Source organism: Chelonia mydas, chromosome 1 (genome assembly GCF_015237465.2).
Source record: "Chelonia mydas isolate rCheMyd1 chromosome 1, rCheMyd1.pri.v2, whole genome shotgun sequence".
NCBI lineage: Eukaryota > Metazoa > Chordata > Testudines > Cheloniidae > Chelonia > Chelonia mydas.
In genome coordinates, this window is record NC_057849.1 from 113852694 (window position 1) to 113870745 (window position 18052).

The 18052-nt window shown below is 45.2% G+C and overlaps 1 long non-coding RNA gene across 1 annotated transcript in view; it reads right to left on the bottom strand.

The window, feature by feature from the left end:
* Positions 1-17297, bottom strand: part of LOC122463903 — a 39569-nt gene extending 22272 nt beyond the window's left edge. The window contains exons 1-3 of the long non-coding RNA XR_006287636.1: positions 17219-17297; positions 15678-15779; positions 15210-15339 (exon numbers count right to left, since the gene is read on the bottom strand). This is a non-coding gene — a long non-coding RNA (uncharacterized LOC122463903). The remainder of the gene's footprint in view (positions 1-15209; positions 15340-15677; positions 15780-17218) is intronic.
* Positions 17298-18052: the final 755 nt, after the last annotated feature.

The window sequence follows — 18052 nt, forward strand, 5'->3', positions numbered from 1 at the left end:
GGAACAACCTGAAATAACATGAAACTAGTTTAGAAGCTGTAAACAGACATCAGTGCTAAAAGTCACTACCAGAAGACCCTTGAGGCAAAGAGAAACAAATTTCAGGCAACCTACAAAGCATTTCAGACTAAAACAAGATGTGGAAAAATTCATAGCCCAATAGGTATATGTTAGCCAAAGGTGCAAGGTGTTATACATGCACAAAATATGGACTTTTTGCAGATGTTTGCCATACCAAGGCAGTCATAGAATCATAGAATATCAGGGTTGGAAGGGACCCCAGAAGGTCATCTAGTCCAACCCCCTGCTCAAAGCAGGACCAAGTCCCAGTTAAATCATCCCAGCCAGGGCTTTGTCAAGCCTGACCTTAAAAACCTGTAAGGAAGGAGATTCTACCACCTCCCTAGGTAACGCATTCCAGTGTTTCACCACCCTCTTAGCGAAAAAGTTTTTCCTAATATCCAATCTAAACCTCCCCCATTGCAACTTGAGACCATTACTCCTCGTTCTGTCATCTGCTACCATTGAGAACAGTCTAGAGCCATCCTCTTTGGAACCCCCTTTCAGGTAGTTGAAAGCAGCTATCAAATCCCCCCTCGTTCTTCTCTTCTGCAGATTAAACAATCCCAGCTCCCTCAGCCTCTCCTCATAAATCATGTGCTCTAGACCCCTAATCATTTTTGTTGCCCTTCGCTGGACTCTTTCCAATTTATCCACATCCTTCTTGTAGTGTGGGGCCCAAAACTGGACACAGTACTCCAGATGAGGCCTCACCAGTGTCGAATAGAGGGGAACGATCACGTCCCTCGATCTGCTCGCTATGCCCCTACTTATACATCCCAAAATGCCATTGGCCTTCTTGGCAACAAGGGCACACTGCTGACTCATATCCAGCTTCTCGTCTACTGTCACCCCTAGGTCCTTTTCCGCAGAACTGCTGCCTAGCCATTCGGTCCCTAGTCTGTAGCGGTGCATTGGATTCTTCCATCCTAAGTGCAGGACCCTGCACTTATCCTTATTGAACCTCATCAGATTTCTTTTGGCCCAATCCTCCAATTTGTCTAGGTCCTTCTGTATCCTATCCCTCCCCTCCAGCGTATCTACCACTCCTCCCAGTTTAGTATCATCCGCAAATTTGCTGAGAGAGCAATCCACACCATCCTCCAGATCATTTATGAAGATATTGAACAAAACCGGCCCCAGGACCGACCCCTGGGGCACTCCACTTGACACCGGCTGCCAACTAGACATGGAGCCATTGATCACTACCCGTTGAGCCCGACAATCTAGCCAGCTTTCTACCCACCTTATAGTGCATTCATCCAGCCCATACTTCCTTAACTTGCTGACAAGAATGCTGTGGGAGACCGTGTCAAAAGCTTTGCTAAAGTCGAGAAACAATACATCCACTGCTTTCCCTTCATCCACAGAACCAGTAATCTCATCATAAAAGGCGATTAGATTAGTCAGGCATGACCTTCCCTTGGTGAATCCATGCTGACTGTTCCTGATCACTTTCCTCTCCTCTAAGTGCTTCAGGATTGATTCTTTGAGGACCTGCTCCATGATTTTTCCAGGGACTGAGGTGAGGCTGACTGGCCTGTAGTTCCCAGGATCCTCCTTCTTCCCTTTTTTAAAGATGGGCACTACATTAGCCTTTTTCCAGTGATCCGGGACTTCCCCCGTTCGCCACGAGTTTTCAAAGATAATGGCCAAGGGCTCTGCAATCACAGCCGCCAATTCCTTCAGCACTCTCGGATGCAATTCGTCCGGCCCCATGGACTTGTGCACGTCCAGCTTTTCTAAATAGTCCCTAACCACCTCTATCTCTACAGAGGGCTGGCCATCTCTTCCCCATTTTGTGATGCCCAGCACAGCAGTCTGGGAGCTGACCTTGTTAGTGAAAAGAGAGGCAAAAAGTTGACAGAGGCAAGGAGTTGACTGATATTACACATAATCAAGAAGCATTGTTTCTGGGATCTATCACATGTGATAACAGAGAGCCTACTTGGAGAGTGAAATTGAATATTCATGAAAAGACTGTTGACTTTAAAACTGACTGAGAAGCAGATGTGAGTCATCTCAGCAGGGATTTACAATCACCTATCATGCCTCCCAAAGTGGAAATCCCCTGACAGCTCTGCCTAGCCCTGGAGGTATTTTGAACTGCATGGGACAGTTCACTACAGAAACAACTTACAGATACAGAAGCTATGCATTCAGAGTGCATGTGGTCAAAGAAACAAAGACTAACAATCTTTTCAGCTGCAGCATGGCAGGTATGATGGGCCTAATAAGAAAGGTGAAAGAATTCAATGGAATATTTCATGATATTGGACTTTTGAAGGGAGACCCAGTACAAATAAACTTGAGACAATACTGAACCTTACCGTGTACAAACACCTCTGCCAGATAGACCCTGGAAGAGACTAGCTGCAGACTTATGTGAATTCAGAGGTCATCATTACCTGGTCATAATGGTCTATTTTTCCAGGTATACAGAAATAATGCACTTGAAAGACGTAACATTTTGCAGTGCTATAGAGAAACTGAACTTTTGTTCATTTTGGTATTCCAGATCAACTAGCGATGGACAACAGACCACAATTCACACAGCAGAATTTAAGTCACACCAAATCATATATGATTTTTATCATATTACTAGTAGCACACATTAGCCACAAGCAAAGAGTAGTTGATAGAGCTGTACAGACAGTCAAGAAAATCCTACAGAAAGAAGAGTAGGGAATGGATCTTCCAAGTTGCAGATTGACACCAACAACAGCTATTGGATATAGTCTAGCACAATTCCTGATGGGAAAGCAACTCAGAACTACTGTGCTGATTCTGGAGAAGAACCTATCTCCAAAGTGGCCAAACATGAAAAGAATAGCCAAATCAGATGAAAAGGCAAAAAGAACTTATGCACACTTTAATAGCTGTCAGAGAACTTTCAAGTCTAGAACCTGGTGACCATGTTTATGCCAGATGACCAAGTTGTTACATGTATGGGTCATGTAATTAGAAAACCAGTATGATTCAGAGATACTTAACACACTGATCTGTACTGAACATTAAACACAGCATGATAGTGTAAATTTGTAAGTGGTAGGAATGTAAAACAAAAGGGGGCGATCTAATGGAATGCTAAACTGTTTTATATTCTTCAACCACTAGGTGGTATAATGAACCATAAGCTCACAACAGCCATTCCTGGTAGCGCATTAGAGGCTCTTATAGTAAACACCTCTGGTGTCTCTCTCTGGGAAGGAAGCTCTGTAGCCAGTCCATATCTTCTGCAAGAGCCTGACCTACTAGCCACCCTGTACCTACTGGGTACAAGTTGTACATGGCAATAGTAATACAGCCTCCTTACTCTCCTTTCTCCTTACTCTCCTTGGGGTGCCAGGCACCCCAGTGGAACAGAGACAGAGCAGTCCCTGTGTTCCTTCCAGTGTAAGGACTGAAATTACAGTTGGCTCTTATGCAAGCTGTACAAGGGGGTTCATGCAGAAAGCTCCTTGCATGCTCTTCTCCCTGTACACTGAGCTAAGCACCTCGCACCATCTGGCCCCAGATGAGGAGAAAGCGCAGACTCTTTGATTGATGGTGCATATCAATGCACTGCGAATCCCTTTGTTATGAAACTTAAAATTGCACAGGAAAGTAATAATTCCTAAGCAGTTCCTCTGGGAGGCCATTTATCTAACTAGGTTTAGGTCAATAAAGAAAAGTATGGCACTGGAGTAAGAGGTGAGTCCTTACACAGACAGTCTGGTCATATGACTTTTAGAGAGATTGCCTTTGATCTAAGAATGGTACCCATCAGCCAGGAGGTTTCTGACCAATGGAGAGTGACAGCTGTTTAAAAGAATGTAGATCAACTGTGCCTGATCTCCCCTTCAGTAAAGCTAGTGCAAATCTGGAACTTATCTGTAGAAATCTATGGAGTTCAAATGGTGTAAAACCAATGGAGAGAAGAGAAACATGATCATTGTTTGAAAATATTAGCAAAAGAATTCTAGCAAGATTTGACAGATATTTTGGTCAGGGAGACTAATGAAAATGAGCAATTTTCCTAAATATTCTGTTTTCTTGTGTAATAAAGTAATTTAATTTACTTACAGGAAAAAAGTGATACAGAAAAAAATTTTAGATGCATAATTATTTCTCTAAGGAATACAATAATTGTGGGATCTCCTTTTATGTGTTTAAAAAGAATGCCTTATTTTACCTAGTAGTTCAACTTCAAGGAGAACTTTACTCAATAGTTTACTTCAAGCTCACCAGTGCCTCAAATTTACTCTTTCACCACTTTTCATATTTTGTGCCTCTTTAGTCATCATCTCCCCACATCCCTTTCCCATAATGTCTTAGACACATCTGACCAATAGCTAATTCAGAGTAGGACACGAGGCAACTAGCTCCAGCACATCCTCTAAATTGCATGCCGTCAAATCACTTCCCCTTATTTGTCCCAGAAGGCTGATACGAAAAGACATAATGGGATCTCATCCATTGAAATCATTGGCTAAAACTTAGACTGATGATGTTGCAAACCAAAAGGGAAGGGTGAAGATAGGAAGTGGAAGAGGGGGGCAACCACGTCTTCATCTGCTAGAGAGTTAAATGAACAGTTTAAATTCAAATAACGAACATGTACATCACAAACACCTTTTGACTAGTTTCAGAGTAACAGCCGTGTTCGTCTGTATCTGCAAAAAGAAAAGGAGTACTTGTGGCACCTTAGAGACTAACCAAACCAATTTATTTGAGCCTAAGCTTTCGAAGTGAGCTGTAGCTCACGAAAGCTTATGCTCAAATAAATTGGTTAGTCTCTAAGGTGCCACAAGTACTCCTTACCTTTTGACTAAACTTTCCTTGTTTCCACTAACTACCATTACTCAAAACTTAAACACTACATAGTGTAAGAGCTGGGCAAAAATTTTCAAACAGATTTTTTTCTCATGAAAATACTTATTTGGATTGACTGAAAGCATTCTGCGAATTCATGCCAACTTCACCACATTGTTTTAGCAACAAAAGAAACAATATTCTGAATAAGCTGAACTATTTAATTTTGATATTTTGATTCAAAAGGATTTTCATTTCTAATTTTACCTCATTTTATTTTAAAAAGTAAAAAATCCTTCAAAAATTAAAAGAAAAATATTTAGTTTGATCTGAAACTATTTATTTTTGTTTCAATGAAAAGTTTTCATTTTAGGCTGACACGAAACAATTCCTCCTCTACCCCCTGCTTATTTTTTTTAACTGACTAATTGGAAGGGCCAGTCCTCAGCATAAGGGATCAAGTTTTCTAAAGAGTTCATCTTCCATTTCGAGGGATAAATGGGAACCATTGGGTGCTGAGCTGTTTGAAAATCCAGATGAAAATCCACTTACCAAATGCACACACTTACCAAATCCATTCATAAGTCATTAGTGTTAGCATGGTTTAACTACAGAAAAACAGAATCCTGCAACAGAAGTTTTCAAGATTTACTTTTCAATACTATTGGCATTACTTATCTTATAATGTACTTGTCTTAATATCCATTGCCCAATGAGATAATGGCATAGTTTAGGGCACTATCAGATAGTGATAACTAGCTCTACACTGCTGCAAGTCTATTTCCTAAACACAACTATAATACGGATTCAGCAGGAAGTTCAGAGTTTTATCAAGTTTTTCCACTAGTGTCTTGTTAGTGTCATAAATCATGAATTATTGGCTCCCAATGCCATTGTCATTATTCTTGGAGTGTGCATTTTGATGTATGTACTACCATTTCTGACAACTCCTCATCTTCACCCTTATTGTCCACTTGTCTTTAGATTTAGCACCAACAATAAAAGGGCTCAATTATGAGCCTTCTTGCATGTCTATGTATGGACATAAGGGAGGAAGCGCTCTTACTCCTCTGCTCAGGCTACCGGCATCACTAGAGCCTGTGCATGGAGGAGAATTGGCACTGGAAGGCTGCAAGTTTCCCATGCCATGCAGGTGTTCAGCGAGTAGGGACAGCCTTGGTTCTTCCTCACTCTTCAACGTGCTGATCCATGAAGTGGGGGAGGTAACCTGTCCTAGATTCTTTCAAGGTAAGGAGAATGAAGAAATTCAACAAAAGCTGCCGTGGGCCAAATAAGGAATCTAATCTTCTAGGGAATGATTTTCAAACCCACAAATGGGACTGAGGCAGTGTTTAAAGGGAGCTAGATGTTTGTTCTGTGGTGGGGGCTCTGTAGTCAGTTCTCCCTTGGTGTGGAGACCCTGCCTACTGCCTTAGGGAGAAATGAATTCACCCAGACGTCACTGCAATACCTTCTTCAATAACAATCAGATTTAGCAGCAACAGCCACTTTTAACAGCAAACACACAGTCCCAGTGCACCCCCCCTACACACCCCAGTCCCTCAGTAACCAATCAGGGGCTTCTTTCCCATTGGACTCTGGCTGATTCTCACATGCTGTGCAGGGGCAGAGGGACACATGCTCAGGCTGCCCTCTGGTGCTGCCTCTTTTCTCAGCCTCCTGTGCCCCATCTGCAGTCCAAACAGTCTCTTCCGCATCCCATCCTCCAGTCCAGGGATAGTCTATTTTTTGTTAAGGTCCAGATTTCTTGGTCAAGGAATAGTCAAGGTCCAGACTCCAGAGAAAAATAATAAAAACCAACAATAATGAGTAAACATGATTTTGTGGTGCATTCAAAATCTGGCAGTCTGGATTTGGCCCGCAGTCTGCCTATCGACTATCCCTGTTCCAGTCCTAGGGTAGCTGCAGGGATGAAAGTAAGTCTAGGGACTTACCAGTACAGGGCTGGGCTGAGGCTGGCTCTGGCCCCCAGAAGGGGCGTGGCCTTGGGCGGAAGGGGCGGGGGAGGTCAGAGCCAGCCCTGGCCCACCCTGTACCAGCAACTACCTCCTTCCCCCTCCCTGGAGTAACAGCAGCAGCCGGGGGCTGTGGCAGTGGTTTAAAGGGCCTGGGATGGTAGCAGCGGCCGGAGCCCTGGGCCGTTTAAATTGTCCCCGGAGTCCTGCCACCACTTCCCCATGGCTATGGCAGCAGGGCTCCGGGGACGGGGCTGCAGTCGCCACCACCGCTACTGGAGCCATGGGGAAGCGGCGGCAGGGCTCCGGGAATGATTTAAATGGCCCAGGGCTTGGCCGCTGCTACCGCCCCGGGCCCTTTAAATCACTGCCCCAGGGCTCCGGCAGCAGGGCTCTGGCAGCAATTTAAAGGGCTGGGGGCTCCAGCTGCTGCTGGGAGCCGCAGGCCCTTTAAATAACTGATCCACCCCGGTATGGCGCACCGGCTCTTGCCAGTACACTGTACCAGGGCGTACCGGCTTACTTTCGCCTCTGAGTAGCTGACAGCAGAAAGTAAATATGGGATTTCCTGCCAGCTCCCTAGCCAACCAGGGCTCTGTGGGGGTGGAGATGGAGAGACCTGTTTCTCCACTTTGCCCATCACTAGAGCTTATGGTCAGCCCTGACAGCACTACTCATAGAATCATAGAATATCAGGGTTGGAAGGGACCTCAGGAGGTCATCTAGTCCAACCCCCTGCTCAAAGCAGGACCAATCCCCAATTAAATCATCCCAGCCAGGGCTTTGTCAAGCCTGACCTTAAAAACTTCTAAGGAAAGAGATTCTACCACCTCCCTAGGTAACGCATTCCAGTGTTTCACCACCCTCCTAGTGAAAAAGTTTTTCCTAATATCCAACCTAAACCTCCCCCACTGCAACTTGAGACCATTACTCCTTGTCCTGTCATCTTCTACCACTGAGAATAGTCTACAACCATCCTCTTTGGAACCACCTCTCAGGTAGTTGAAAGCAGCTATCAAATCCCCCCTCATTCTTCTCTTCCGCAGACTAAACAATCCCAGTTCCCTCAGCCTCTCCTCATAAATCATGTGTTCCAGACCCCTAATCATTTTTGTTGCCCTTCGCTGGACTCTCTCCAATTTATCCATATCCTTCTTGTAGTGTGGGGCCCAAAACTGGACACAGTACTCCAGATGAGGCCTCACCAATGTCGAATAGAGAGGAATGATCATGTCCCTCGATCTGCTGGCTATGCCCCTACTTATACATCCCAAAATGCCATTGGCCTTCTTGGCAACAAGGGCACACTGTTGACTCATATCCAGCTTCTCGTCCACTGTCACCCCTAGGTCCTTTTCCGCAGAACTGCTGCCTAGCCATTCGGTCCCTAGTCTGTAGCGGTGCATTGGATTCTTCCATCCTAAGTGCAGGACCCTGCACTTATCCTTGTTGAACCTCAGATTTCTTTTGGCCCAATCCTCCAATTTGTCTAGGTCCCGCTGTATCCTATCCCTACCTGCCACCATATCTACCACTCCTCCTAGTTTAGTATCATCTGCAAATTTGCTGAGTGCAATCCACACCATCCTCCAGATCATTTATGAAGATATTGAACAAAACCGGCCCCAGGACCGACCCTTGGGGCACTCCATTTGATACCAGCTGCCAACTAGACATGGAGCCATTGATCACTACCTGTTGAGCCTGACAATCTAGCCAACTTTCTACCCACCTTATAGTGCATTCATCCAGCCCATACTTCTTTAACTTGCTGACAAGAATACTGTGGGAGACCGTGTCGAAAGCTTTGCTAAAGTCAAGAAACAATACATCCACTGCTTTCCCTTCATCCACAGAACCAGTAATCTCATCATAGAAGGCTATTAGATTAGTCAGGCATGACCTTCCCTTGGTGAAACCATGCTGACTGTTCCTGATCACTTTCCTCTCCTCTAAGTGCTTCAGGATAGATTCCTTGAGGACCTGCTCCATGATTTTTCCAGGGACTGAGGTGAGGCTGACTGGCCTGTAGTTCCCAGGATCCTCCTTCTTCCCTTTTTTAAAGATGGGCACCACATTAGCCTTTTTCCAGTGATCCGGAACTTCCCCCGTTCGCCACGAGTTTTCAAAGATAATGGCCAATGGCTCTGCAATCACAGCCGCCAATTCCTTTAGCACTCTCGGATGCAACGCATCTGGCCCCATGGACTTGTGCACATCCAGCTTTTCTAAATAGTCCCTAACCACCTCTTTCTCCACAGAGGGCTGGCCACCTACTCCCCATGCTGTGTTGCCCAGCACAGCAGTCTGGGAGCTGACCTTGTTTGTGAAGACAGAGGCAAAGAAAGCATTGAGTACATTAGCTTTTTCCACATCCTCTGTCACTAGGTTGCCTCCCTCATTCAGTAAGGGGCCCACACTTTCCTTGGCTTTCTTCTTGTTGCCAACATACCTGAAGAAACCCTTCTTATTACTCTTAACATCTCTTGCTAGCTGCAGCTCCAGGTGTGATTTGGCCCTCCTGATTTCATTCCTACATGCCCGAGCAATATTTTTATACTCTTCCCTGGTCATCTGTCCAATCTTCCACTTCTTGTAAGCTTCTTTTTTATGTTTAGGATCCGCAAGGATTTCACCGTTAAGCCAAGCTGGTCTCCTGTCATTTTTACTATTCTTTCAACACATCGGGATGGTTTGTCCCTGTAACCTCAATAAGAATTCCTTGAAATACAGCCAGCTCTCCTGGACTCCTTTCCCCCTCATGTTATCCCCCCAAGGGATCCTACCCATCAGTTCCCTGAGAGAGTCGAAGTCTGCTTTCCTGAAGTCCAGGGTCCGTATTCTGCTACTTACCTTTCTTCCCTGTGTCAGGATCCTGAACTCAACCAACTCATGGTCACCGCCTCCCAGATTCCCATCCACTTTTGCTTCCCCTACTAATTCTTCCCGGTTTGTGAGCAGCAGGTCAAGAAAAGCTCCCCCCCTAGTTAGCTCCTCCACCACTTGCACCAGGAAATTGTCCCCTACATTTTCCAAAAACTTCCTGGATTGTCTATGCACCGCTGTAGTGCTCTCCCAGCAGATATCAGGATGATTAAAGTCGCCCATGAGAACCAGGGTGTGCGATCTAGTAGCTTCTGCGAGTTGCCGGAAGAAAGCCTCATCCACCTCATCCCCCTGGTCCGGTGGTCCATAGCAGACTCCCACCACTACATCACTCTTGTTGCTCACACTTCTAAACTTAATCCAGAGACACTCAGGTTTTTCTGCAGTTTCATACCAGAGCTCTGAGCAGTCATACTGCTCTCTTACATACAGTGCTACTCCCCCACCTTTTCTGCCCTGCCTGTCCTTCCTGAACAGTTTATAACCATCCATGACAGTACTCCAGTCATGTGAGTTATCCCACCAAGTCTCTGTTATTCCAATCACGTCATAATTCCTTGACATTACTAGGACCTCCAGTTCACCCTGCTTGTTTCCAAGGCTTTGTGCATTTGTATATAGGCACTTGAGATAACCCGCTGATTGCCCCTTGTTCTCAGTATGAGGCAGGAGCCCTCCCTTCTCACACGTTCCTGCTCGTGCTTCCTCCCGGTATCCTGCTTCCCCACTTACCTCAGGGCTTTGGTCTCCTTCCCCCGGTGAACCTAGTTTAAAGCCCTCCTCACTAGGTTAGCCATCCTGCTCGCAAAGATGCTCTTCCCTCTCTTCGTTAGGTGGAGCCCATCTCTGCCCAGTACTCCTCCTTCATGGAACACCATCCCATGGTCAAAGAATCCAAAGCCTTCTCTCCGACACCACCTGTGTAGCCATTCGTTGACTTCCACGATTCGATGGTCCCTACCCTGGCCTTTTCCTTCCACGGGGAGGATGGACGAGACCACCACTTGCGCCTCATACTCCTTTATCCTTCTTCCCAAGGATCCGCTCAAGGTCATTCTTGGCAGTATCATTGGTGCCCACGTGGAGAAGCAGGAAGGGGTAGCAGTCCGAGGGCTTGATGAGTCTTGGCAGTCTCTCCATCACATCGCGAATCTTAGCCCCTGGCAAGCAGCAGACTTCTCTGTTTTCCCGGTCAGGGCGGCAGATAGATGACTCAGTCCCCCTGAGGAGAGAGTCTCCACCACTCCCAAGAGAAGGAGGCGGGTGGTGGTGGTCGGTCGTGGAACCCCCAACCTCAGGACAGCGCTGTTGTCTGAAGTTGATCTGTTGACCTGAAGTGAAAGTTTCATGCATTCCATAGTACCTATGAAAATTTGCCGACTAAATGTTTGGTTTAGGTTTGATGAATCATGGTAAAAGTATTTTAAAATGGTGGGGAGTGAAGACTTATACATTCACACTGAAAACACAGAAATAAAATAAAATAAAATTCATCATGCAATTAGGCATTATTGACTGTCTCTATAGAAGAGAGATTCGAGGCTGGAATAGTGGGTGTGTCGCACATCTGAATTATAGTTCTTCAGCAGAACTATATGGGAACACCTGTCTACATTTTGCCTGGCTCAAGCTGTTAGATAGTTTTTCCACTGAAATGAGCATTGACTTCACTCCTTTTTCTCTAAAAGAAAATTTCAAGAACACCTTCAACCATACAAAAATTCTCTACGCAAAAGAATAAATGAACATAATCTGATATCAGGAATTACAACATTCAAAAACCAGTAGGAGAATACTTCAACCTCCCTGGTCACTCAATAACAGACTTAAAAGTGGCAATTCAACAAAAAAAAAAAACAAAACTTCAAAACCTGACTCCAGCGCGAAACTGCAGAACTGGAATTAATTTGCAAACAAGACACCATCAAATTAGGCCTGAATAAAGACTGGGAATGGATGAGTCATTACAATAATTTTACAATACTAATTTCCCCCTACTGTTACTCACACCTTCTTGTCAACTGTTTGAAATGGGCCACCCTCATTACCACTATAAAAGTGATTTTTTCCTCCCTTGGTATTCTACTGTTAATTGAATTGTCTCGTTACACTTATCCCCGACCTGATGAGGCAACTCCCATCTTTTCATGTACTATGTATAAATATACCTGCTATTGTATTTTCCACTCCATGCATCTGAGGAAGTGGGTTCTAGCCCATGAAAGCTTAAGCCTAAATAAATTTGTTAGTCTAAGGTGCCACACGGACTCCTTGTTATTCATACAATATAGTAATTAATACAAAAGTATCATAAACCCTTTACTGCTAATTATACATGTATAATCTGTCACATACATATGGAATTTCTTCCTCCAGATGGGGAACTGAGCAAACCACCTTCCTTAGTCTGACTCCTCTATGCATGTTATTGTTGATGAAAGTGATTTTTCCCCCGCACAATTCAAGGGAACAGAAACCACCAGAAAGATGCTGTCAGACTAGTCCAGATAGACCCTATGGGGTCTCGGCAGAGAAATCTGCCATGGACACATGCTATGCACCTGGAGCACAGGGGCTTGAGAAACAGATCAAACACATTGTCATAGGCTATGGTAGGCCCATTTCAGATGCTATTGAATCTGAAGCAGAGATATTTGATGTAAACATCTCCTATAGGGAAGCCAGAAAGTTTTACCTCATAAGTGACCCAGGGTAAGTCTACACCTGTGTCAGCTGACTTGGGCTTGCAGTCTATGGGGCTGAAAAACTGTGATGTAGACATTTGAGCTTGGACTGGAGCCTAAGCTCTGGGACCCCATGAGTCCTCCGAGCCCAAATGTCCACACCTCAAACTTTACAGCCCTGCAGCCCGAGTCAGCTGACATGGGCTAGCTGTGGGCATTTAATTGCAATGTAAACATACCCCCAAAGTCCTTTACCAAAAGGAGGAGAGGGTGAGAAAAACTTAGAACTAAATGGTGGTGAAACCAAGTAGAGACATAATAAAGAAACGGAGGTACCTCTGCTGCCAATGTTGTAAGGATTGTAAGGATTCCTCAACTGTGAAAACTGATAGATCAGAGGAGTGCAAATACGAGATGCAAAGAATGTGGGCATTTTATTGCCAATACAGTCTTGATGACCTTACTCTAAATTGTGCCTAAGATAGGATCCCACAGATGAATCTACCCATAGGTGAAATAAACTTGCTCTATAAACCACACAAGGGCATAACCTTGGCTCTAGGTAATTCAGGAGTTAAAATACAAATAGTGTTTGAACCTACAATTAAAAAACTCTAAAGGTTACTGGAATATGTTTCCTAGCATCATCATCATGGCAAATGAATCCCAAACGAACGTAGTCTCCTTGCAGGTCAAGCACCACCTGGATCAATCTCGAGTTAGGTCCTTAAGGTGTCTGGCTGGATATTCAGTTTATGTCCATCATTGCCAATCTTATCATGCTATTATGGGATAAGCTAAAATACCACTTCATCACAGATGCTCACACTGGAGGAGGTGGCAGGGGGAGGAAGGAAGGGTATGTTACAAGTTGATATTAATATTTTAAAGATATTTATGGGGCCAGAAATGGCATGGATTTTTTTCCTGCTATAAAGAATAAACTATGCCCCCTGCTGGTCAAAGGAAGCCCCCCTCAACCTCCTTCATAACAGCAGTAGACTCAGCCACAGCCCCATTTCTGTTCACATCAATAGGTCACATATGTTGGCCCTCACTTTCAGATAAAATGAATATGTAATGAAAAACTGAATCCATGCTGTAAAAGGGGTATGCAGGTGGGATGTGTCCACGTGAATAACTGTATGTAAAAGCATCACCAGGGGGCTACTATTATTATTTATATATATAGACTATACACATATATAGTCTATTGGTGTGAGCATTCATCAGGAGCTCACAGCAGACCAAGTGTATGAACAAGGGACCCACAGTTTCTATATTTGCACTTATTTTAGCAATTACTGTGCTCAAAGGTGCAGAGCTGTTTTTCAGTATAGCTGCTCTGTTAAATGGATAAACACAATCTGTTCTGTGAAGCCAGACAAAGTCCTTGAAGATCACTTTAGATGCAGCGCAAGCTTAGTGCGAAGAGTGAACTGAGGCCTTGATCACTATGCTAGGGAGTGGCTGAATTATACTTCACACATATAAATTCAAAGTAGGCTGTGCGGATTCTTCATCTCGGTATGGCCAGGGTGAGGAAGATGTAATAGACAAGTTTCAGCAATAACAATGGGCCCTGAGAAATGGAGAGTCTCAGGGACCTTTAATTATAGCAAAACTGAATTAGGATGCCTAGGCTGAGGAAAAGACTGGTCTTGAGATGGGATTTGGAAATAGTCAAGAGTAACAACCAAGGAGCTGGCTTCAAAAAGGAACTACAGAGGAAAAGGTAAAGTTTCTATTTTGAGTGTGCATTTAACATAACCTTTTATTCTGTTTGCAGCCCACATGATGACGCAACAGATTTATATTCCCAGATTTTGAATCACAAAAACATTAATTCACCTCTTAATTATTCATTTAGGAGTTTCTTTGTTGGGCTCTCAGGAGTACTATATTAGGCATTTCTTTTGAAAAATGAAGATTTAGATTGTAAGGAGAATGAAGATTTAGACTCTTTTGTAAAGCTACTGAGGATTTAAAGTGAAAACCACATAGAAATAGACAAATCTTTAATTGGACACTCATATTTGGGGTACAAAAGCACAGATTGAAGTTTCATATTCATTGCACCTATATATTAAAACTCATATATAGTCTTTTTAGATTAAAATTGAAATATTACTACTACACATATAATTAGAAGCATTAAAGAATGATAGTCTCCAACACGATTCTCGAATGCAAATTGAATAATTGTTTTCTTTACTTAATTCAGAAATATGCAAAAACAAAGGAGTTCTGTCAGGCTTTGAAGTATCTGACTCCCACTTCCGAGCAATCACCAGGAGCCAAACACTGTAAGTGAAGAGCTTTGGTGGTGGTGTTATAAAGGGGGGGAACTACAATACAGCTTGATGCTGATGAGCCAGGTGAAGGCAGCTTGCATTGGAGAGACAGTGTTATAATGAAAAGCCTTATGCAGAAAATGGAGAGCATGATCTCTCTTACGTCTGAAGTACTAATGTTAGTTTAGGTTTGTCCCAAATCATATCCCTTTGCATAACAATCCGCTCACTCTTTCTTGTCTGTCCTGGTAAAGAAAACCACTCATCCTCTTCCCTGCTCCAGAGACCTGAATGGCATTAGATTGCAGTGAGGTGTGCAGAAGGGAATAGAGCTGGGCAAAATCTGTTGAATAGTTTATTCACTGAAAAAATGCAGTTTCAACCAACTCAAAACTATGTACAAAGTTGATGCAGTAGTTTTGGCTGGGAAAAGTTTGTCACTGCCAGAACACTATTTGTGTGTGTCCCTCTGTATCCCCATTTATAACTTTCCACCCTGTGGTTGGGGCGCTCACCTCAGATCTGGGAAACCCAACTTTGAATCCACACTCTGAAACAGGGCCTTGAACTCAGCTCTCTCTTCTCTCAGTATCATGACCAGACTCAGAGGGTCCATGTTCCCCAAAGAGATTATTGAGGGGACACCTGTTAAACAGGGAATGTGGGGAGTTAGGCTGGAAGAAACTCAGCAACATGAACAGAGCAGTGCACAGCGTTCAATAAAGTTCAACTTCAAGTTGGTTAAGCTGAATCCAAGTTCTTTGCTTATGAAACATGATGGCAATGTTTAAGTTATGAGTTCTCTGCAGTGCAGTAGCTGGCAGCATGAGCCATGGAACTCAGTCTGAGGCCCTCCGGCACCCTGGATTTTGCAAACACAAACCTAGCCCAGCAATGGACTGGAGGTGGAGGAATTCTAGCTATACACAGACCTGGCCATGCAGGGGGAGGATAACAACGGCAAAGTCAAACTGTTATTTTACCTTATTGAGGAACAACGGCGAAACCTCTGCAGCTCTCTGAAGCTCACCACTGCCTCAAGCCTCACAGAAATCCTGGGAATAAATTGCTCTCCAAAGCAGAACCTGGAGTGACAGTTGTTTCATTTATTTTCATTTCAATCTGGAGGGGAGGTGATAGTCTCCTATATGACTGCTTTATACACACTGGCTGCTACTTGCCATTCTGGAGACTTGACAGACTCCCTGATTTGGGACAGGATAATCTGTGGCACTTGGGATCACAACCTGTGGGAGCAGCTACTCCAGGAAGGCGATCTCACATCAGACAGATGCTTACACAAGGGGCTTGCAGCAGACGCCTCAAGAGAAAGGATGAAAGTCCTAGGAAGCACAACAGCCCCAGCAGTACATGCCGTGAAACAACAGCAAAGTAGAGCAGATGGCCAGGGTTCCACATGCATAGTGAGATGAATTTACCATGGCAGACAGCATGAGTGGGTAAAGAAGTGCCCCGCCCTAGAACAGCGTTGCAAGGAACATGGCAAGTTGAACCATTTTAGTAGCATGTGCAAATGCAGAAGGTCTCAGAAATATTCAGTCAGATTTGTACAAGACATGGATGGCTCATCCCCAAGAGCAAGCATTTGTCGTGCTGAAACAAGTGATAATGGGCACCCCTGTCCTGCAGTACTACCACCCAGGAGAGCTACTGAAACTCCACTGTGATGCACTGGAGAAAGGATTGGGTATAGCTATTTTGCAGGCTCAGTCACTTATACCAGAAGAACCCTGTTAGAGACTGAGTGGGGGTACTCCCACACAGAAAAAGAGCATCTGGCTGTGGTATTTGGAGTGGAGTGATTCCATCAGTACATCTGTGGCCACCCAGTAGTAGTGCAATCAGACCACAAACCCCTCAAGATAGAAGGGTTTAACATGATTAAGTGCTCCAGAGAAATTGGAGTGCATGTTGATAAGCCTCCAGCACTACTAGGTAGAGATCACATATTGAGCAGGACGATTACTGGTGTTAGCTGACACCCTGAGCTGGGCATATACACTAGCATCAGAGAGTGGGCAGGAAGGGATCGTCACAGGGGTGCACTACTTACTGCTGGTCGGCACCTCCTCCTGGTCACTCTGGGGATTAGCTCTCAAGGACAAATCCACTGTCCACAGTTTGCATGCCCTTTACTCTGTCTCTCCGTCTGGTCTCAAGCTCCTCTCTCGCTCCAGGACTTCCAGCGTCTCCTTTGTGACTTAACCCTCTGGCTAGGTCACTCAGAGTTCCCCCTTTCAGGGTACAATCTATCAGCAGTCCTAGGCAGTCTTCCCATTAATTCCCTGAGTTCTGTGTCACCCCCTCAGTGGCTGGTAGGGGAATCCGGGCCTGCCCTCTTCTCCAGGTTCCAGCCCAGGGACCCTCAGCTCAGCAGTTCTGAGCTTCCTCTCTCCACCCTCTCTGCTCCTTCTCACACTCCTGGGTCCCCTCCTTTCTCTGGGCATACCAGCTTCAAACCTTCCTCCCTCTTCCCAGGAAGCGACTACTGGCTGCTGCTTACCTTCCTATGGTGGTTCCCAGAAGCCCCCAAATACGCCTTCCTCTTTCCAAGGCATGCCTGCCCTTTCTCCACAGTTGCCCACTCTGTGGGCTGCTGCCTGGCTTTATAGGCTCCATGCCATTTGTGCAGCCTGTTCCTAATTAATCTCCTGCTCTCTGGCTCCTGTTCCAGGTGCAGCCTGTGGAGTTAATTGGCTTTCCTGGCTCCCTTAACCCTGCTCAGGCCTGTGTGGGGTGTTCATCCCATCAGAGGGATCAGGACATAGTGCAGCATGTTAATGGAGTCAATCTCCCAGTTTCAATAGTAAAGCTGACAGAAATCAAAGAGGCTACAGAAAAGGACATCTAATGACAGGCAGTCAAGAGAGTGATACTACTGCAGGATGGCTAGAAGACAAAAGCCAAGTCCCAACAGGAATCATGAAATTGACAAGAAAGCAGAGCAGCTACGGCCCAGCTGTTCCCTGCTCCCCTGTAGAGCTGGGGGGCTGGACCCTGCTCCAGCTGGGGAGAGAATGGACCCACTCCCAGTGAAAAGTCCTGGCCGTTTTGGACCGTGCTCCCAGCTGGGAGCCAGGAAGCCTTGTCAATTTCATAGCTCCCTGATTCATGAAATTGACAAGGCTGTCCAGCTCCTGGCAGGGAGCGGGCATGGGGGCCCAAGAAACTGGGGCAGCTGGACCCCAGTCCCCAGGGGTGAAAAGCCCTTGGCAGCTTCCCCTGGCTCCCAGCAGGGTATGGGGAGGGGAGAAGCCCATAGTGGCTTCCCCGCTCGGAGTGGGGGATGGGGGCAGCCTGTGGGGAGCCCGGGAGCCTGTGGGGTAGCTGGGCTCCC